This window comes from Vicia villosa, linkage group LG7 (assembly GCF_029867415.1).
Source record: "Vicia villosa cultivar HV-30 ecotype Madison, WI linkage group LG7, Vvil1.0, whole genome shotgun sequence".
Classification (NCBI taxonomy): domain Eukaryota; kingdom Viridiplantae; phylum Streptophyta; class Magnoliopsida; order Fabales; family Fabaceae; genus Vicia; species Vicia villosa.
In genome coordinates this window covers 6,307,207-6,330,611 of record NC_081186.1, presented here as the reverse complement: position 1 = coordinate 6,330,611, position 23,405 = coordinate 6,307,207, and the positions used below count along the sequence as shown (strand labels likewise).

Here is a 23,405-nt window from a genome sequence, read left to right as displayed (position 1 = left end):
GCGTTGGATGCATTTTTAGTGGAGATCTATGGCCCAGATTGGAGAGAACATGGTGCACTTGTATTGACCAGTCACGTGGGATCATAAAGACTTTTAATACGTCAGGTTGGTCCCACTATGCATGCGTGGACGAATAGAAACGAGGGAGAGAGCGCTGAAGGTTGACGAGCCAATCAGGGACGCACGCGTGGAGGTCACCAAGTCTCAGTCACTGTTCATCATCTTCTATACAGCTATGGCAACGGTTTTTTCAAGGGTTTTGGCAACGGTTTTGGTCTCCGATTTTCTCCTTCTTTAAACCTGCAAAAAACAAGAAAATAAATGGTTGCAAACAACCCAGATAGCCTAATTAAGACCCCCTGAGTTCATTAGTGGCATTAGATTTTGCTAAAAGTGCCTGGAAGATGCAACTCGAAGCTTCTCAAGTTTGGACAACCAACAATGGTGGAAGGTGTTAGAGGAGTGAAACCTTGCATGAGCTACATTGGATCTACTCTAAATGATGTCAGGAACTTAAATCAAAGATTAGATCAAGTTATTTCACGTGAAAATTTGGAAAACAAAAGCTATGAAGTTATGAACATGAAGATGATGATACACGTATTTAAAGCATTATGGGACTTGTTTAGTGCATCAATCTTACTCTATGTGACCCCAAAGGATGATTTGAATGATTATTTTTTATTGAAGTAAGCTAGAAATTGCAAAACGAAAATTACAAAGTGTTTGATATTTTGTGAGAATTTTGTAGTTTCTTTGCTATGCCTTTGCTATCTTTTCGTGTGTGTTACATTGATGAAGCATACCACTTAATTTATAAGCTAAGATGTGCTTAAAATCTAAGCCAAGAAGCATTGATTGCTTTTGTTGAATTCTTGATTTTTAAATATTAAAAATCTTTGAAATTTTGACCAAAGCTTGCTCTTCTTTACTTCTCTTGCTCCAAGCCAACTTTGTACTTCCCTTTGTTGCAGAAAATAAGCTATCTTGATGACTCATGCAAGGGACAAAGCTTTGGATAAGAATCTTGCATTATTTCTTTTTCACTTTAACTTTAAATGTGATAAAATTAAATCAAAAAAGAAACAAAAATGCTATGGGCCTTGGCTTGGTCGTGAGAGGCCCTTAACATTATGGGGAACATGTTTGGATCATGAAAACTTGGCCCCTTTTGGAAAAAAAACATTTTTGATCAATGTTGATTTCATGCATTTTCCCAAAAAATGGCCAACTTCAACAAGGCATAAATCCCTCAATTTTTATCATATGAAGGAGTTCTTGTACTTTTTGGAAACCTCAAGATGTCCTATAACCAATGTCTTTGGTCTCATATCAAAATGATTTTCCATGCTCCTTGTGTGTCCTTTTGAAAAAAGTGACTTTTTTGTTGACTTTGAAAATGACCTGTAATGTCTTGGTTCATATTTTTCAAATGGTGAATCTAATAACCATGGTACCAATTGAATTTGAAATATAATTGAATTTCCTTCAAAATGAGCTTTGGTTTGAATTTTTTGGATGAAGGATGAGAGAGTTATGACCAGTCAAAGTTCAGTTGACTTTTTAGGAGAAAACCTTAATTTTGAAACTTAGGGTTTTGTTGATTTTTGATCTTTCCTTGATGAATTATGATCAACCAATGATCAAATGATGAATCTTTTGACAAAATATGGATGTTGACAAAAAATTTCATTTTTGATTGTCTGTTAACTTTTTGGTCAAACGGGTCGTCTGTTGACTATTTGAGCTGCTGACTGTGCGTCTGAGCGAATTGAAGTTTGAAAATTTGTATGGTGGTACTTTAAGATATATGGAGGTCCATGAAATCCATTTGAGGTCTCAAAAAACTTGTTCTCCTGAAAAAAACAAAAAACCCTAGTTAGGGACTGTTCGTGTAGGAGACAGTTAAGCGTACCTGATTTTTGTGCAGTGCTGAGTCTCTGCTAATCATGTGATTTTCAGAAGACTTCTAGAACAAAAATCTTGGAATTTTTAAATGCAAAAGATTGATTTGATTGATGGTACAAAACACGGAGAATTGCACTGTCAGCGGTTTTGACTGTCAACTGACTGTTTAGGCATGTAGCAGTTAGAGTGAAAATTCAACAGTCAAAGTTAATATTTTTGTTGTTTTTGATTATGTTAATGGTGAAAATTTATTTACATGACTTGTTAGAAAAACACAGACGTAATAAATAAATAATATGTACTGTATGCGAGCAAAATTACCGATAATAACCCTGAAAATCATTTAATGTACAGAAAAATAAATATTTAACTGGCAGAAAACACACAAAATATTATCTGGATATTTAAACAACAGTACGACATTTAATACTGACAGTACAAATATTACATACTATAATGAACAGTACGACGAGTGAACGGTACATTAGGAAATAAGAGATACGACAAACTTTAAGAATGACGATTAATAACCCATGCTACAAACAATAACATGTAGATGATTGGGAGTGTCAACATCCCAGGTCCACATTTTTCAGGATTATGCAGACAGAAGAAGGACATGATTACCACCACGACGGTGATGACCATAAGAAAACACGTTTCCATTCGCTTCGCCATTTTTGTCGGGGAAGAAGAGAGAATGAATATGAAGTGGAAAATTGAGAGATGAGTTAGAATTTGATGTGAGATTTTATGGAAAAAATGAGAGGTATTTATAGAATGAAAAGAAGGATAGAGACGTTGGGGAATGAAGTGATTCCGTACAAAAGGAAAATTTGAGTGGAAGTAGGATTTGAAAGAAAGTGTATGATAGTGTTGGAAAAAAGAGAGATGTATAGAATAAAGTTAGGATTTGATTTTTGAAAGAAAGAGATTTGAAAAGAGATTTTGAGAATAATGGAATATAGTACAAAAATTAGTGGGAAACAAAAAATTAATAATAATTTACTTGTTACCAGTACAGTCTGAATCCCCGGACTCTGCGCCTGCAAAAGATTTATCTCTGTACCAATTGTGTCAGTACTACTTATCTGTAAATAAATTTCAAATAAAAAGCGTGTGTGAAGTAATAAACAGTAATTGGCGTTTGCGTAAGAATAAACTCAACAGCGAGCCAAAATACCGTATAAGAAAAATTCTAAAAGCCAAGTATCCATAAATCAGGATATAAAAATCCAAGATTATATGAAACTCTTAATTTTTAGATTGAAGTTTTCTTGAAAAAAAGATGCGGGCAAATTTTGGGGTATAACAGTTGTTGCACCCCTAAATTTGCCCATCTAATTATTCTTAATTGGCTTACATATCTCATTCATTTACATCTTAGGTCATCTAACACATCATGCATTCATTCATTAAGAATAATATTGGTTCACTAAATCAGGGGTAATAGGTTGAAGGCATCAATTTGATCAGGGTTTGTTTCCATATTCGTTTAACCAAGAAAATTTTCTTATGGGGTTTGGATACAATTATGTGGTGCATCGCTTGAATTATGGTGCAATACTTGATGAATTCATTTGGTTATTGGCGCGTATTAGTGAGAGAAAGCCTCGAGAAACAAGTCACTTGGAACTAGAGGAAAGTGGCATGTACAAGGATATTTAAACATCATGGAGAGCATGTTCATTCATCAAGAATAAACTCTAGCTTGCTAGAAACAAAAAAAAAAGATTCATATGTTTTTCTTGGAATATCCGATAAGCTTTCAACATAGTTCAAGTTTGCGGTTCTATTTTGGTATCATTGGTCTTATGCATACGCACTGCGTAATCATGTAAGAGTGCTTCAATTCTGAATTCAATGACGTCAATTCAAGTTCTTTCAAAGTCTATGTGGATCCATTCCGTTTTGGAAGGCAAGGCATTAAAAGGAAAAATTGAGACAATCATCTTGAATCCAAGTCCATTCAACATCCAATACATTACATGTTCATTATTCTTGTTCAAAGGCTATTACAACGTGAAGTGAAAAAGAAAATCCTTTACAAAATATACTCATCCAAGAGTCCAAATGTCATGTTGTCACATTACAAACAGAAATCTAAACATGAGAGATATTATATTGTTGAACTTCATATCACGGTCTAGATACAAGTCGCCTCAAGTTTTCGCCTACGCTCTTGCAAGTCCTTCATGTCCAAATAGTCACCATATAGCCCTCCATTCATCTACAACACCTTGCTACTGTCAAATCCAGACCTGCAGCTAAACACCAAGTTCATACAAAAAAATAAATAGCACCAAGGCAACCTCATATCATTTCCAATAACTTGTATCAAGATAGAGAATCCTTCACCATACATTAAGTCAAGCTTAACTTATTCAAACATATTCAGCTCTGTGTTAACAAGAACAGAACCAGCCCCTGCCTATCACAAAAAATACCTCATGACATCAATAATCATTCAAAATCAGCCCCCTGCCTTCAAATATAAACTAGTCCAAAAACATACATTCAGTCACCACATTTCATGTTCATACAAATCCAGTTCATAATAGAATCATGCAAAATTCAGAACCACACACATAGCAATGCAACAAGAGAAAACCAATTTCAGTTATATAGCCCTTAACAATCCCAAAATAATCCTAAACAGTCCCCTAAATAAACATCCAGCCACCAGTTCATCGGTCCAACGGCATTAATCGGTTCAACAATCCAAAAATAAACACAACAAATCAGTTATAGAAGGCTGACTGTCTCAACCATCCACCAAGTCTGTTTCAACTGTCAACTAACATTGATAACAGAATGTAACCATCATAACTGATCACTAACCACCTAAACCAACTTCTAACAGAATTGGTAACCGCCTAACTGTTTTGTAACTAAACACTTTCAAGCCTTTTAATCAATTACCAAACTAACAGTAACGGTTATAACTACCCTTAATTAACATCCCTAACAGCATTCATAACAGAATTCATTTCCTAACCATTTATAACAGAAAATAACAGGATCCCCTAACAATTCTAACTTCCTAACTACCTTATAACAAACCTCCAACTGATTCTATAACTGCCTAACCGAATTGAAACTGAATAAAAACAGAAAATCAGGGGGAGATTGAAGGAACCTGCTAATTCTTTCACCTTCTATAAAACCAGAGCTGGACCATTGTGAATTTCTTCTTCACTCACCACAATTCTCCACAAATCACTAACCTTTCATCTCTATATAACAAAGATCGATCATTCTTCTCAGCTCTCTTCACTTCACCATTTTTCTTCCACCTCGTCACTGCATCCACCATTCTTCATCTCCTTCTCTAAACCTTCTTCACCATAGAACCAGATCCACTTCTCACTCTCTCACGGTTCATTCATCACCACCTGCAATCTTCACTTCTTCAAAAATTCTGCTCAACAATACCACACACGGTCTGATTCTTCCATCAACGTCTTCTCAAGATCGTGATATTCATCATCAAGCTCATAGCATATCTGAATTCTCGTCGACAAAGTAATGACAACGTCAACGCAAAATCAAAAGAAAAGAAATTGACGAAGAGAAGAGGATAGAAGAAGAGGTATTACAAGAAGCTGAGGAATTCGTGGTGTTAGCGTTTATCAATCACCGACGTCAAGGTGAAGGCCGTCGGAGCCTCTCCGGCAGCTTCGTCGTTCTTCGCCCATCGCCAAAATGCAACTCAATAATTCACAGTGCAAGTTCATCAATTACGTCACCGATTCATCTTCGTTGCAATCTTCAACACGATTAGCAACAATCTGAAAACAACATCGTCTTCGCTTCAATCTTCACACCAGGGTTCGTCTTCTTCTTTCTTTCGGCCAAAGCGGAAATCTCGCGTGTAATTGGTTGAGGAGATGAAGCTTAGAGTGTTGGTCAGGATCGTCTTCCATTGACGATGATATGCCAGCGTTTTGATCGGAGACAAAGAGAATCGTCGCGCCGCACCGTCATCGAGAGAGAAGAGGGAAGAGTAACTCCAAAGGTCACATTCCAACCCTAATTCCCAATTTCAGATATCCTCGTTTATTATTTTTTTTATTTTATTAATTAATAATTAATTGTGGTTTCTTTTGAAAACTAAATAAACTTGGATCAATAATCAACCTTGGGCCGTTTTGCTGATTCACACCCCCTTTGGCCCGTCACCATCACTTTTGCATACAAAAATACGAACAAAATCTGAGTAAAAAACTGTTGGGCTTGAAACGCTCTTCTCACCCCCTGGCCCATGGATTTCTTTCAAAAAACTGTATAACAAAAAAACGTCTTGGGCCTGATTGCTACGCAAACCTCCCATGCTAGGCCCGTAACTCCCCTTCTTTTTGGTCATTTGCAATAAACTCTGCTGGGCCAACACCCTGGGCCCAGCGCCTGTACTTTTCACACCATCATTTTCAGACTGCACCCCTGTTTCCATTTAGGTTTAATTAGTTTTTGGCCATTTCTTTTTAGCAAATAAAAACTAATTTTTCTTATCTTTTAGACTATACAACTTTTTGACATAAAAAATAATAACCACAAAAAATATTAGTTTAGGCTTTTATTTTAATTCTTTTGCTTGATTTCTAATTCAATTTCTCCCATAAAATCAATATAAAAATAATAGTATTTTAATTCGATTTTTGCATCTTTTGCTTTCATGCTTTGTACTATATTTCGAGTCATTCTTTTAATCATTTTGTACTATTTTGTATCATTTGTTTACATTGATTCTTTTGACTTATAATTTTGTGACTTCACTTGTATGTTTCCTTTAAGATCTAGGACCTATAATCTTCATAATATTAGACTTAGTCTTTTCCCTTAAAATCCTAACACTTAGGTATAATCATAACCTTAGGCTAGTTACTTCATTTTAGGCTAGTTTTGCTCTTCCTTTTTCTTTTCGACTTTAAGACATTTAATAAAGGAAGAGGCGAATCGCACTTCACTAAAAGTGGGAGAGAAATGAGTGGGATTTATTCCCTAATCTGTTTCTCAATCACTTAGTGGGAGAGAAATGAGTGGGATTCATTCCCTAATCTGTTTCTCGATCACTACGTAGAGAAATGAGTGAGATTCATTCCCTAATCTGTTTCTCGATCGCTATGTAGAGAAATGAGTGGGATTCATTCCCTAATCTGTTTCTCGATCATTATGGAGAGAAATGAGTGGGATCCATTCCCTAATCTGTTTCTCAATCACTTAGTGGGAGAGAAATGAGTGGGATTCATTCCCTAATCTGTTTCTCGATCACTATATAGAGAAATGAGTGGGATTCATTCCCTAATCTGTTTCTCGATCGCTATGTAGAGAAATGAGTGGGATTCATTCCCTAATCTGTTTCTCGATCATTATGTAGAGAAATGAGTGGGATTCATTCCCTAATCTGTTTCTCTACCATTATACACTTTCATGTGATTCAACTCGCAGATTAATTTCCCTTAAAAATCACCAATCAAAAACATCAAAAACATCTAATAAAGGCTCAGACCTAAACAAAGTAATGAAGTGGTGCGAAACCTTGTATTGGGTTTTGTTCATCATGGAATTACATCTAAAAGACACAAACCAAGTTTCTCTCTTCTTTCTCTCGCCTTCGAGGCATCCTTTCTCTTGCCTTCAGGGCATTCTTTCTCCTAATCTGACACGTTACTTCCGCTCCATTCCCAGCTTAAGACTCCAGAGGTCGAGCAGCGGAGTGCGAATGTAACGTCGTCCACTAAAAAACACAAAAAAAAACAAAAACTAAAGAGCCGAACTACGGCGCTCTGATTCCTGAAAAGGATACGTAGGCATTAGGTCGCGGGGCCTAAGCGAGCACAACTATTTATAAACCTTTTTTTCCCCGTGTTTCTTTTTCTTTCATTTGCATGCATTCCCTTAGTAATTAAGCTTTAGATTTATACACCCTTAGAATAGAACAATCATAAGTGGATCCTGTGGAGTACCACAGACGTGAGGGGTGCTAATACCTTCCCCTTGCGTAACCGACTTCTTACCCGATCTTTGGTCGCAAGACCTTTTCTTATCCTTTTCTTATTCTAGGTTTTCTGATATTCCTTTCCCTCTTTGGGATAAATATATTGGTGGCGACTCTGTTGTTCATTTTCGCGAGCGTGCGACAACAGTTACCCCTATTCAATCTTCTTAAACCTGAAGAGATTGTTTGAAATCTGAAGGTAGAAGATGATTGAATATATTATATGCCCTGGAAATTTGAACTTACCTCCACAGGAAGTGATGCTGGAATTTGTCTTTGAATGTTGTCTGAGAAATGTTGTTGGCAGATCAAAACATTACCTGAGATGGGCCTTCAGATGCCATCTGGCAGATGTGTTGATGGTTTGTTCATCAGAATGAATCCATTGATTATATCTTGATGAAGGATTTGAAAGTCTTTGCGTTGACTGTTTCGGAACCGTCCGAGGTTACCGCTTTAAGTCTTGGAGGCTGATTGTTACGGAACTGTCCAAAGTTTTTCCGCTTTAGATTTTGAAAGTTGATCCATGAGAAACCGTCTGAGGTATCAGCTTTAGATCTGCGATGGTAGATCGTTCTGGAACCGTCTGAGGTATCAGCTTTAGATCTTTGATGGTAGATCGTTTTGGAACCGTCTGAGGTATCAGCTTTAGATCTTCGATGGTAGATCGTTCTGGAACCGTCTGAGGTATCAGCTTTAGATCTTCGATGGTAGATCGTTCTGGAACCGTCTGAGGTATCAGCTTTAGATCTTTGTTGCTTGTTTTTGAGTTGATAGGTGATTTGGAAAGAGAGATCTCTTCAGAATGAACCTTCGGCTTGATTATATCTGAGAGGAATGCTTATCTGAATAGAATTCAAGGGGAACACTGCATGTGATTGAGAACATCTTTGCTGAAGACATCCGTCTGCCTGAAAAAATCAAGTTAGTGATATGCAATGTTTATGATGTATGTAATGTATGAGATTCTCGAACTAAAGGAGAAATATGCATGTTATGTTGTGTATGAATATGTGTATGATGTATGATGTATGATGCATGATGTATGATGTATGATGCGTATCAAGCTTCTGGTTGGGAAAATAAATCCCTGCTAGCCATCTGGAAATGAAGGCATTGTGATCGTTGATGATTTTTTCGTCTTGTTTGAGTACCCTCGGCTGGGAACCTTCTTTGAGAACCATGGTGCTCTGTTGAAGGATCTTTGACTACCGCTCGGGGATGAAAAGTAATTTGAAAGTTCTGATTTTGATGCCCTTTTAAAGTGGGAATGAGGAAGATGCATAATCCTCCGATGCACTATTTGACCAAGTCCTGGTGTGGAGATCACACCTTCTGGGGATAGTAATCTGGAACAGCCCTGCTGGGGAATAAGATTTCTCGAATCACTTTGTTTAGAAAGAAAAATCTTTTTGAGGAATTTGCTGAGAAATGCATTTCTGTTGGGGATTTATCTTCTGATACTGGTTTCAGAATGATGTCCAAATGATTGGGATATTACCCGAATGCTATTCCTGTTTTTTCTTATAAACATCAATCATATTCAAATGCACATGTTCATTCAAAATTATCATTTGGACGTTTACGTATTCAAAACAGAAAAAGTGAAAATGTTGATTTTGAGCATGAGCTGCATTGATTTTTTTGAAAAAGAGCCATAATAGGCTGATTAGTACAAGGAGACAAAAATCCTAGTAGTAGGAAATTGTCATAAAGCTTTGAAAAGTGTTTATAAAGATAAATAGCTATGTGAAAACAATCCAGTCAAGTTTCAATTCTGCTATTGCCAATCTTTCTTCGAGCATCTCATCCTTCACTTGTTGGAAGAAAGTAATTGGACTGATCGGTATCTTTGATGTGTTGAATCTTGAAGGTGATTAGGCAGCTGAACGGAACATAGTTGTACGCTTTATTCCCTAACTTTTGCCTAGGCTGCCTTTTCAGGTTTTCAGCCTACCGGGATAGTATTATTTAGTCTCTAACTTTTGCCTGGATCGCCCTTTCGGGTTTTCAATCCACCGAGACGCTCATTTTTTTTGTTGCCTAAGTTGCCCTTTCAGGTTTTCAACTTAGCGAGCTTTTCTTCAAGCGAAGTACTTTTTGATTATGTCCGCATTCACAGGGTGTGGGAAATCCTCGCCATCCATGGTGGTAAGCAACATGGCACCGCCGGAGAATATTTTCTTGATTACAAATGGTCCCTCATAAGTGGGAGTCCATTTGCCCCTGGGGTCACCTTGTGGCAGGATGATGCGTTTGACAACCAAGCCACCGGTTTGGTATGCTTGACTTTTGACTTTTTTGTTGAAGGCTTTGATCATACGCTTTTGGTACAACTGACCGTGACAAATAGCTGCGAGCCTCTTCTCATCAATCAAGTTTATCTGGTCCAACCGAGTCTGAATCCAACCGTCTTCATCTAGATCAGCTTCTTTCATAATCCTTAGGGAAGGAATTTGAAATTCAATTGGAAGAACTGCTTCCATACCATAGACTAAGGAGAATGGAGTTGCCCCTGTTGAAGTACGCGCTGATGTGCGATAACCATGAAGAGCAAAAGGTAACATCTCATGCCAGTCTTTGTAGGTTACAGTCATCTTTTGTATGATCTTCTTGATGTTCTTGTTGGCAGCTTCCACCGCGCCATTCATCTTTGGTCGATATGGAGAGGAATTATGATGTTTGATCTGGAACTGTGTGCAGAGCTCAGTAATCATTCTGTTGTTTAAATTTGTGCCATTGTCTGTGATGATCCTTTCAGGGATGCCGTACCGACAAATGAGATTGTGCTTGATAAACCGGGCCACAACATTCTTGGTGACAGAAGCAAATGAAGTTGCTTCTACCCATTTGGTGAAGTAATCAATAGCGACCAGGATAAAACGATGTCCATTGGAGGCAGTAGGCTTGATTTCTCCAATCATATCAATACCCCACATTGCAAAAGGCCAAGGAGCCGTCAGGACATTTAACGGGACTGGAGGTACATGTACTTTGTCGGCATATATCTGGCATTTGTGACAGGTTCCGGAATGATGATGGCAGTCTGTCTCCATGGTAGACCAGTAATAACCTGCTCTTAGGATATTTTTAGCCATTGTATGTCCACTTGAATGAGTACCAAAGGCACCATCATGTATGTCTTCCATAATCTGTTCTGCTTCCTTCTTGTTTACACAACGAAGTAAAGTCGAGTCGTGGTTGCGTTTGTATAGGGTTCCATTACTTAGGAAGAATTTGGCAGCAAATCTTCTTAGAAACTTTCTGTCGCTGATGGATGCCCCTTCAGGGTATTCCTGAGCTTCGAGATACCTTTTTACTTAATGGAACCATGGTTTTTCTTCTGTTCCTTCAGCATCGATCTCATTGCAATAGGCTGGTTCATCTTGTCTGTAAATGGTGATCATCGGCGCCTCATTGTCCCACCTGACTTTGAACATGGATGACATGGTAGCTAAGGCATCAGCTAGTTGATTTTCTTCGCGCGGGATGTGTTCAAAAGTGATTTCTTCGAAATAAGGAATCAGACTCAGCACATATTCTTTGTAAGGAATTAGATTTCGGTGCTTCGTGTCCCATTCCTCTTTGACTTGATAAATCACCAGCGCCGAGTCTCCGTAGACCTCCAGGAACTTGATTCTTAAATCAATTGCAGCTTTTAGACCCAGAATACATGCTTCGTACTCGGCTATATTGTTAGTGCAGTTGAAGCATAATCTGGCAGTAAATGGTGTATAACCTCCTGCAGGGGAAATGATCACAGCTCCGATGCCATTGCCAAGTGCATTAGAAGCTCCATCAAAAACCATTGTCCATCGGGATCCTGGCTCGGGTCCTTCTTCCGGTCCTGGTTGCTCGTAGTCAGTGACTAGCATAATATCTTCATCTGGGAAGTCAAAGTTCAATGCTTGATAATCATCCACTGCTTGATGAGCCAGATGATCAGCTACCACACTTCCTTTGATTGCTTTTTGTGAAGTGTACTAGATGTCATACTCTGTTAAGATCATTTGCCATCGTGCTATTCTTCCAGAGAGAGCAGGTTTTTCTAACACATACTTGATAGGATCCATTTTGGAGATTAGGAAAGTGGTGTGATTTAGCATATACTGTCTTAGTCGGCGAGCCGCCCATGCTAAGGCACAGCAAGTTTTTTCGAGTAGTGAGTATCTTGTTTCACAATCGGTAAACTTTTTGCTAAGATAGTAGATTGCATGTTCCTTTCGGCCGGACTCGTCATGTTGCCCCAGTACACACCCCATTGAATCTTCTAACACAGTTAGGTACATTATCAGAGGTCTTCCTTCCACAGGTGGTAACAAGATTGGCGGTTTTTGGAGATATTCTTTGATTTTGTCAAAGGCTAATTGGCATTTGTCATTCCACCTTTCCACTTGATCTTTCTTCAACAATTTAAAGATCGACACACAAGTAGTAGTCATATGGGCAATAAATCTGGCGATGTAATTCAGACGTCCCAAGAATCCTCTGACTTGTTTCTCGGTACGGGGTATAGGCATTTCTTGAATAGCTTTGACCTTGGCAGGATCAACCTCAATACCTTTGCTGCTGATGATGAAATCTAAGAGTTTGCCGGATCTTACTCCAAAGGTACACTTGTTCGGATTTAGTCGCAACCTGTATTTCTTGAGCCTGTCAAACAGCTTGTGTAGATGACCTAGATGTTCTTCTTCGGTGTTGGATTTTGCAATCATATCATCGACATAAACCTCTATCTCCTGATGAATCATATCATGGAACAAAGCTACCATTGCACGCTGATATGTAGCTCCTGCATTCTTTAAACCAAAGGGCATTACTTTGTAACAAAAGGTTCCCCAGGGTGTCGTGAAAGTTGTTTTTTCCATGTCTTTGGGTGCCATCTTGATTTGATTGTACCCTGAGAATCCATCCATGAAGGAGAATACCTTGCATTGTGCGGTATTGTCAACCAGTACATCGATGTGAGGTAAAGGGAAATCATCTTTGGGGCTTGCCCGATTCAGATCTCTGTAGTCTACACACATTCTGACTTTCCCGTCTTTTTTGGGCACAGGTACTATGTTAGCTATCCAAGGAGGATAACTCACAACTTTCAGAAAACTGGCATTGAATTGCTTTTCAACCTCGTCTTTGATCTTCTTGGACATATCGGGCATACTCCTCCGCAGTTTCTGCTTAACTGGAGTGCTACCTTCTTTGATCGGCAGGCGATGAACCACAATGTCCGTGTCAAGGCCAGGCATATCTTCATAGGACCAGGTGAATATCTCGACGTAGTCTTGCAACATTTGAATCAGTCTTTGCTTGACAATGTCTTCTAGATCAGCCCCTATCTTGACTTCTTTCTTTTCTTCGTCACTGCCCAAGTTGATAACCTCAATTGGTTCTTCATGCGGCTGTATAGTCTTTTCTTCTTGTTCTAGCAGTCTTGCCAGCTCTCTTGGTACTTCACAATCTTCCTCACTTTCGTCCTCAGTTTGGTAGATCGGATTTTCAAAGTCATGACGGGCAATAGCAGAATCGTTATCAACTAGATCCAAAGTGAATGTGAATCTGCATTTATTTATGTGGGTGTGTGTAAGAAAACATAGCTATTTGAAGAAATGAATAAAGCAAAGAAAGAAAAAGGATCACAAAATTTGAATATGCAAACGTCCCATGATTTTATTGAATGAACATGATCATGATATGACAAACCCTTATAAACAGGACCAGTGTGCTTCGGGCAAGGCACACGGCTTTCAAGTTCATGGTTCGATAGTACAGGAACCATTTTTATCTTTGAACAATATAAACAACGAAAAAACAGGAAATTGCATTTACTCCTGATCAAAGGAGATCACATCCTCAGCTTCCCAGTTGTTCAATCCATTGTTGTGAGCAGGGAGTATCCAACTGCTCTAGTTGCAGTTGTCTTCTTCATCTCCCACATCATTGATTTCTCTGGTGGGGAAAGAAGCTGGTGATCTTTCGGGATAAGTGATATACTCTGCTGGATACGAGAGCCCAGGCTGAGATATCTCTGTTGGCTGAGCGAGATGCTCGATAAGGCCATCCCATCCAGTCGGGATGATGTTTTGGATAGAGACTTGTGCATTCTGGTGAGGGGTGTATTCTGACAGAAAATAACCCTCGTTATTTGGTTTTTCCCAAGCTTCTTCAGGAGTGAAATTGTCTTCGCAATGTTCATCCCATCCAGTTGGGACAATGTCTTCAATGGCGACTTGTGAGCTCGGAGGAGCGGAATACTTCACCATAAAGTCATATTTGCCACTTGTCTCTCCTAGCATATCCCAAACTTCTTTAGGTGGATTTTGATATTGCTCAGTGATGGAACTTGTGAAACTTTTGCCGTTTTCAAATTGATCACCCCATCTAGTTGGGGTAATGTCTTCCATAGCAATAAAAGAACTCTGAGGTGCGGTATATTGAAAATCATACCCAACGCTTGGTTCTCCTAAAGTATCCCAAACTCCCATGGGAAGGGGTGGAACTTCATCTGGATATGGCTCAATGATATGGTTCAAGAACACTCCATTGTCTTCAATAGCATTTACTCCTTGGCTGATGAAATGTGACATTAATCCTCCAGAACAAGGACTTTGATCGTTCCTTTGATTTCCATTAGCATAGCCCAGGCCTAGCCTATCAGACTTGTAGGGTATATCGAGGAGCTGTCCCCATGCTGTGCAACCACCGTTTTCGATCACAACTTTGGCATCTTTGAAGGAAGCCATAGTTGTAGTTCGAGTAGCAGAAATATGCTTGGTAGTAGAGACATCTGGAGAGACCACCTCAAAAGATTGGCAGGGAGTTTCGATGTACTCGTCATCCAACTCAACATACTTGGAGTTGCTCAGGTGGCTAACCACATATTCTTCTTCGCCGTAAACTGTGACAATCTTTCCTTTTACTGGATACTTCAACTTCTGATGTAGGGTAGAAGTTACAGCATTTGCCCCATGTATCCAAGGGCGTCCTAGTAAACAGGAATATGCTGGGTGAATTTCCATTACGTAAAAGGTAGAATCAAAAATCTGAGAGCCCACTCTGATTGGGAGATTCACCTTTCCGTACACTGTTCTTGTTGACCCGTCAAAGGCTCTTACCACAACATCGCTTGGTTGTAACACAATTCCTTCGAAGTCAAGCTTTTCCAGTACTGTTTTTGGTAACACGTTCAAAGAAGAACCGTTATCTACCAGCACATGAGATAGAGTGGTGCCATTACATTCAATGGAGATGTGTAGGGCTTTATTGTGATTCTTTCAAGCAGGGGTTAAATCACCATCAGAGAAACCGAGGTCATTATTCACTGTTAGATTGGCAACACAATTTTCAAATTGATCGATTGAAATCTCTTGTGGTACATGTGCAGCTTTCAGGAACTTCATCAGGGCTTTGGCATTAGCTTCTGAATACTTTAGCAGAGACAGCATTGAGATTTTTGAAGCAGTGTGCCCCAGTTGTTCGACAATATTGTAATCACTTTTGCAGATGATTTTCAATATTTCCTCCATTTCTTGCTTTGACGGATCTTCGATAGTGACTTCCACCGGTATTTGAACTGGTTCAACTTGTGGCTCTTTGCCTCGAGCGTTGATATCTTGATTAGGAACTGGGACCTGGACTGGATTAGTAGCCACATTTGGAGAAATTTCTGGTGAAAAGATCCTTCCACTTATCGTAATCTTACTGGTACCCACAATATTATCAACAGTTGGAGTAGTAAAATTCATGGCCTCTTCGGTCAAGGTATCCTATTTAACTCCATGGACATAAACATTAGTGTCATAACTCCACGGGACAGTTTTGTCTGAGGAGTATGGAAATGGAGTCGGACTAGTAATGATTACCGATGCCACTTTGGGTGTAGCATAAATTTTGAAAGGAGCTTTGGTAGGGATTTTCAATGGTATGTTGGAAACCACTGAGACGTCCTCTATTCTCATCCCGTTTGCAAAGACTTCGCATAAATCATCCATAGAAGGGAGCCTCTCAAACATAATGATATGGCGATCCATCCACTTTTGAATTCCCATTCTCAGATTTTCACAACCATTGGGTAGGTGTGCGCAATAAAAGCAATCAGGGTCACAACCTGGGAAGTAACCAGCTTGGATTAGCTTTCTTTTGACCTAAAGGAGCGGAGTTGACAATTCTGTCACATCATAGATGTAAACAGTGTCTATGATAGCATTGACGGTCTTGTCGTGCTTCGGCATAGGTGTAGTGATGACGTTTGGAGTCTCTGGAGGATCGAACTCAATTTCCCCAGCATCTATCATGTCTTGTATTTTATTTTTCAGGGCCCAACAGTGATCTGCGTCATGTCCTAGACAGTTGGAGTGATACGCACATGTTGCATCGGGGCGATAACTCGGAGAGGAAGTGTTGACATTCTTTGGAGGGTCTTTCAATGTGATCAGATCTGCTTTTAACAAATGCTGCAATGCTTGAGAGATTGGCATATTGATTCTGGTGAAATTTATTCTTGGCGCATCTGGTCGACGCGTATATTTTGGCGGTTGATCTTTTTGAGGCGCAGATGCGGAGATCAGAACTGCCCCTACAGATTGGTGATGCTCATTCTTGCTGTAACACCCCGATTTTTAACAGCGAGAGTGTATTTTTTTTTCTTTTTAAAACAACAAAGTATTTAGAATATGATCATCTTTTAAACAAATCAGAGTAAAGTTTTGTATGACAATGATCATAATACAAGACCTCTTTTATAAATTGTTTTCTCAATTAAAGGTTTAAGAACACAATTAAACATACTGTCAAAAAGAACATAATGACAACCTGTCTAAATATTTTCCATAACTAGGACCAAAGAAATGCCCAAGGTTATAAAATATTAGACCACTTGAATATATTTTCTTACAAATTATTTGACAACAAGTGAAGGTCAATACCACTAACACATTTAAGCATTGAGCTTCAACAACAAACTTCCCAATAACAGACCTGGACAACACTTTGAAACATAACCCTAAGTTGATCTTGAATTCCAAGCCAAGGATGACTTAGTACAAATGACTCACTATGACATTGAATCTTGATGTTTTCTATCGCCAAAGTCATTCACATCTTGCAAGTCTTCACCACACCTGGATACCTTAACTATCCCCAATTGCTAACAGCCTGGGTGGTCGTTAGCCACAACAGAATAATAGTAGAGGGTCACAATCTAAAAACAACATACATGAAAGAATAGACATATACAAGTACGACATGATGGATGTAACCACATGATATTTGTAACAACAATAGAGATATAACCATACGATAGATATTACCACCATGAAAGATATAACAACATGATATGTATAACCAATTCATCATTTATTTCCACACATAGAGCAATGCACACATATCCTAAATGCAGACTTATATGAGTGGTGATCACCCAGCCCGTCGGGTTCCTCACCTGTGATCGCCCAGCCCGTCGGGTTCCTCACATGCATGAATTCCGGAATTTAACCTCTCCGCAGAGAGTCGTGATCACCACAGTCAGTCGGGTTCCTCACTAAAACGGGTGCTGCCTCACTAAACAGTGATCCAAACAGACACCGACTCAATAAAATCCCGCAGGATTAGGTGGGCTCGTCCTCTAGAGTCCTCACCTGGTGCAGTCCTCTCGACATACACGCAACTATGATATGTATGAGCACATATATGCAAATGCATCATAATATTTCTCAATAGTCAATTCATATATTCAACAAATCATATGAACTTACATAATCTTCCCATATGTAATCATAACCACAAGTCAATTCATATATTTTCAACAAAACATATGAAACACATTCTCAAGTTTAGCATCACAGTAGAAACACACATCCCCAACCGGGCACACAATCATTCATACCAGCACATATGCATTCAATCATATATAATATCGTTAGAAAGTGCCCTTACCTTAGCAAGCTTCAAACACATTCCACTTACGCTACATGAGAACGATTTGTCTCTCTCGACGAGGTTTCTATCTAGTTCACACTTTCAACCTTTTAAAATACACAATTTAATTAAGTTAATACAAACCCAACTATATCCACAATTAGGCTCTATTTTGGCCACATACCTAATCAATTAAGATTAGATTTTTTATTACCTTTTATCTAATATTTTTTTATTATATATATATATATATATATATATATAGAGGAGGGATCAAATTACACCCGAAGAGTTACACCACGAGTTACACTCGTTCAATAACTACATTTCGAATTAATATTTTTTAAATTCAACCGTTGGATTGAAACATAATATCATATAGATCATACCTATAAAGTTTGAGCTTAATCTATAATGATTTACTATACGATCAAGATATCCAAAGATTAACGTCAAAATGAGCTTTCATATAACGTTAATTTTGATGTAATTCAATGACATAGTAAATCATTATAGATTAAGCTCAAACTTTATAGGTATGATCTATATGATATTATGTTTCAATCCAACGGTTGAATTTAAAAAATATTAATTCGAAATGTAGTTATTGAACGAGTGTAACTCGTGGTGTAACTCTTCGGGTGTAATTTGATCCCTCCTCATATATATATATATATATATATATATATATATATATATATATATATATATATATATATATATGTATTTTTCCATTAGGACTTGTTTTTCTCTTAAAAGAATATTAAAAATATTAATCCAAAGAAGTTTCTAATTTACTACATTAAATTATTTATTATTTTGAACATCCCATTGTGTCAAATACTATGATCATATTTAGATTAAAATTATTGACGATAAATTATTATACTTAAATTCTTATTAAGTATATTAATTACAAAATGAATAAAATTTAATTATTAATTTATAAATTAAAATAGTAATTCCTATTTAGAATAATTCATTTTGACTTTAAAGTTTCTAAGCAAGTTTAACGTATTCTTTTGAAACTATTCCAAATTAAAATAGCAATTATTTAAAACAAAAATAAAAGGATAAAGTATCTTTTTTTTTAATAAAAGAAGTTAAGGCATACATTAAGAACATTAATATGTCAAGTGGCTTTTTGAAAAATTAAGAACAAATTCTTCTCCCAGTTTCTTTCGTACAACTTATACAAACATTTAGGACAAGTTTATAATATAATCTTTATCTTTAAAACAAAGTGGAGAAATTATGCTTTAAGATATATAATTTTTATGTTTTGATTTAAGTCTTAACTTAATTTAAAACTATAATTATTTCTTTCTAAACATAGTAAAAAATCAAATCTGAAATAAATAAGAGCAACAAAATTGTATGCATATAAATAAATATCATTCAAATTTAAAATGATCCCAATTTAAAATAGAATAAAAGTAAAGTTGGAATTTAGTAAATAGTCCAAAAATAATGGTATGGTTTTTATTTGACTATTATTATTTTATTAAGAACAGAGGAAAGAGGTGAAGAAACCCACCCTTAACAGCGGTCGCGGCGACGCAGTTACTGGCCGGAGATGGTGATCAAGGCAAACCGAAAGGGATAGGTTATTTAGGGTAAAATAGAAACAGTCCAATATCAGTCCAACAATTGTCATTACACTTTCCGGCACGGTAGTGATGTTTCCGGCGCGGTTGTCCGATGTGGTCTGATCATGAATTTTATTTGTGAGTTTCATAGATATTATTGAGAGGAAGAGATTTATCAGTTTATTTTTCTTATGGAGAGTCCATGGTGGCCGGAAAATAAGAGAGAAGGTGGAGATGTAAAATTTCAAATTCTTCCGATCTTAAATTAAATTACACTATATAGAAGAGGAAAAGGAGAGGATACAGTAGTGGTATTAGCTTTTGTGTTTGGGGTTGTGGTGGTCGGAGATGGGTGGCGGCTAGGTTTGGAGAGAGGGGGAGGAGCGCTTCTGTTTTCGGTTTTTGCAGAGAGAGAAGGAAAGAGCGTGGAATGGAAAGAAGAGAGAAAATTGTATGTGTTGTTTCACCTAGTGACCACACATATATATATATATATATATAATAATAATACTAGTAATATTAATATTAATAATAATATATTCAAATAAAATATCTTGATATTATCTTAATTTAATAAAATAATAATATATAACAAAAATATCTAGATATTTTATAACTTCTATCTCATTAACTCATTTAATATTTTTGTTCTTTCTCAGACAATCGCAATTCGTCCATAAATAACTTTTACGAAAATAGAAAAATTCTATTGTAACATTTTAACTGTAACAAACATAATTTTGATATATATTAATTTTTCAAATAAATTTTTGTTCCTTGGCTTAAAAAAATGTTGAGATTAAGATTTCATTCCCGATAATATATAAAACTCCTATTTAAATTTTTACAACAATCAGAGTCAGTGAAAATTTAAACCATCAATAAATTTTACTCATTTTCTTAAGAATAAAAAGAAACTTACTTTTGAAATTTTAATACAAAAGAAACATTTAAAGCTAATATAATCATTGTGTCAATTTTTAAAACTCTAATTAAGACCTAGCACAATTTTAATAAAATTGGTCAAAATCAACAATTAAACAGAAAGTTGGTAAACAAAAGTAGCATAACACTAGTTAATATTCTCAAATTTCTAATTAGTGTTAATGTATTTTTACGGGTCTTACATTACTACCCTCCTAAAAGAAGTTTCGTCCTCGAAACTTGAGGCAAGAGTAACAACTCAACTTGTGATTATTAACATCATCACTAGCACGATCGTGCACATATCACAATCCTTTGAAAAGTCGCATTTAATCAGACTCTAGACACAAGGCTATATTACCCTATGAATTCACCCCTCAAAAATTAATCTTACAAGGACATATTCACAAACGATAGGTCCTCCAGGATCCTAGGTTCGTGTTCAAACTTTCAAAGTCACATTTTCGACTCGACGTCATAAATAATTCCACTAGGTTCACACTAAGTGGTGGTTGATTATCCTTATGAGAGAATGCTAATTAACTTACACACTACCAAAGCAGGAAAGAGTCATCTATTCCATTCAACATGATCCCGTCTACTATCAACAAGAGATTAAGGGTGATCAGTTCCTTAATTTGTCAATGGGTAGGCTCCAACCATGATGGTGGAATAAACCATCATTACCTAATTACAATAGTGTCCTTTGTAAATTGTTCTTAAAGTCACGCGAGGAACTAGGTTATAATAATCCATTCAAGGTTTACTTAAATGTTTCCTTAATTTTCTTCTACTTCATTTCCTTCGATGAGGCACAATCGCCTAAAACACAATACCTAGTCTCATTTACACTCACTTTGCAAGAAACATTGGTTGATATCCTCTAAAATAGTAGACATTAATAAATAGAGTACAATCTAATTTTTTTTTACTCCAAGTGAAGTCATATTCTACGTAGAGAACTTCATCACTTCGCCAACGTCCATAAATCCTTAGTTTTTTTCCCCTTTAATCTCATAGTTATGGTGATTTGTATATGTTCACATTTGAATCTCATTCCTAATCACAATCTTAATAATATCATCCCAACATCCAGTTGGTGATTGCAACTCTCCAAATTTTCTTTAACATGAAAAAATATCCCATCCACAAGACACAAATTCCGCTTATACCAGTCTTAAACTATTGTCTCGCACTCTAACACAACTACTTTATTTCCAAATTATTACCTAGCTTATGCTTGTGGGATTTAACATTAAATGTTCCTCTTCGTTGGTGGCTACTATTGGCACACCACGTCTTTCGTGTTTTCCTATCCCTTCTTCCAAACTTTCTTGAGTTTCTTTACTTTTACCATTAAATTTTATTTTCCTGAAAAGAGCTCGTCACCTTAACCATTCTTAATTGTTCCAACATCTCATCTTTTGTTGTTCAATTGTCCATTAATGACATATCATAATTAACCTCGTCTCGACTTCCAAAGTCTCATGTGAAACTCTCCAACATGTTTTTTTTTTTTACTTCAATTTCACCACCCTGAATCCGAATGTAAAATTCTATCTAGTCACCAATACATCACTCATTATCCTTGTGATATAAGATTTTAAACTGTGAGATTAGTCTCCTTCCGCTTATACCACTTCTTAAATCTTTTCTTTAAGTCTGAATGCGACCTCATCATCTATAGAATACACCCTTGATGAAATGCTCGGTCTCCTTCTCATTTTCTATTGAGGTATCTCATGGTAGTCCTTCTTAAAATCCCTTTTAACTTTAACCAATTAAACAACATGGTTATTAACTTGTATATAAATAAATATTGTGAGTTACCTTCCTCGTTCCTTGGCCGTGTACAACTTCCATCTTCCTTTGTGATTACCTTTTAGATATTATAACTCCAAAGATCCTCATACTAGATCTTCTTCGAGCATCTAAAAATTTACAACTTCAAAATTTCAGCAACAAACCGCCTAGAGTTATTTCCCTAACATATCGTGACCTTTATCTTGTCAATTGCAAATAACATCTTTAATTATCGTGACTATCTAAAGGTCGTAATATTCTTTTATAACACAGCCCAATATTTTCCTCATAAGTTCTTGCTAATAATCCTGGAACGTCTATTCACTCATCGATTTTCTTATTCATTTCCAACTTTTACTAAGGTACCAACCAACAGATTTCCTACGATCTAACACTCTAAAGAATTATTCCTCCAATTTCCTAGTAAATCTCCAAACATTGTCGTCCATGACTTGAATAATTTAACCCATGCCCATTCCAACTCTTATGATCACTTAAATTCTTAGTGTTAATTGTACCTTCATCTCATATAAACCTTTTTACTCACTATCTCCCAAACTACGTATAGATCATCACTTATCCAGGTAATACTTTGTATCGTACCTTTAATCATCACATAATTCTTCCTTAATACATTTAATTACATATCTAACATAAGAAAACAACTTTAACCTTTCAGGTACCTTCCAAAAGTATAACCGTTGTCTAACTTTCCTGGTTCGATCACTTTTAATGCTCAACACCCATTTTCTTCCTAGAGAAGACGCTCCATTTCTATCCGAGTATTCTAATTGTTTCCAATTGACATCCATAGTTACTCTTCACTTCCAAATAGATGTCATCTAATGAATATTTAATAACCTTCATCTCATCTCATTCTGAACTTACCGAAATGAACATCCAATATTTTTTATCAAAAGGTCCCTTAGTTCAGGTTCTTATTTGTAATCCTTTCTAAGTTCAACTTCCACTCGTCCCTACTCAACATCTCTAAGTGATGAGAACAACATAACTTCTGATCTATAGATTTACTAAAGTAATACCTTCTAATTCTTACTCGATTCAATTTTGTCCCTTCTAAACCAACACATCCAAAGAATTCAGAGACACATATCGACCAAAGTCGACTGATGCTCTAGGGTTATAACTATCCTTCTTACTGAAGTACTATAGGGTACATTAACTTTATGTAAGAAACAATCGATTACCTAAGCATATATCATGCTTGACCCAAGTCACAAATCACATAACACATAACATATAGGACTCCG

The 23,405-nt window shown here is 36.9% G+C and overlaps 2 long non-coding RNA genes across 2 annotated transcripts; both read right to left on the bottom strand.

Moving 5' to 3' along the window:
* Window positions 1–3,876: 3,876 nt before the first annotated feature.
* LOC131620286 (uncharacterized) lies at window positions 3,877–5,967 on the bottom strand. Its single transcript, XR_009289049.1, has 2 exons — window positions 5,508–5,967; window positions 3,877–5,414 (listed from the first exon to the last, which is right to left on the bottom strand). It is a non-coding gene; the product is annotated as an uncharacterized LOC131620286 (long non-coding RNA).
* A 10,722-nt stretch (window positions 5,968–16,689) lies between these two features.
* Window positions 16,690–19,851, bottom strand: LOC131616925 (uncharacterized). The gene is made up of 3 exons (XR_009288329.1): window positions 19,356–19,851; window positions 17,837–17,925; window positions 16,690–17,056 (listed from the first exon to the last, which is right to left on the bottom strand). It is a non-coding gene; the product is annotated as an uncharacterized LOC131616925 (long non-coding RNA).
* Window positions 19,852–23,405: the final 3,554 nt, after the last annotated feature.